This window comes from Galeopterus variegatus, unplaced genomic scaffold, assembly GCF_000696425.1.
Source record: "Galeopterus variegatus unplaced genomic scaffold, G_variegatus-3.0.2 Scaffold6834, whole genome shotgun sequence".
In the NCBI taxonomy this organism is placed as follows: Eukaryota; Metazoa; Chordata; class Mammalia; order Dermoptera; family Cynocephalidae; genus Galeopterus; species Galeopterus variegatus.
In genome coordinates this window covers 6,555-6,784 of record NW_007732945.1, presented here as the reverse complement: position 1 = coordinate 6,784, position 230 = coordinate 6,555, and positions in this window count along the sequence as shown.

Sequence of the window (230 nt, the reverse complement as noted above, 5' to 3'; positions counted from 1 at the left end):
ATCTTCAAGAGTCTCAAACAACCAGTCAAAATCTTCTCCATTAAAAATATCAGCCTTGGGCCGAGCATAGAAAGAGAAATACCACATGTTCTCACTTATCTGTGAGAGCTAATAAAAATAAGCAAATAAATATACAAATGAATGGTGGGGGGGGGAGAAGACACAACAATCACAATTCCTTGAACTTTTTAAGACAAATGAACAGATATGATGTTGGGGGGAGGAAGATG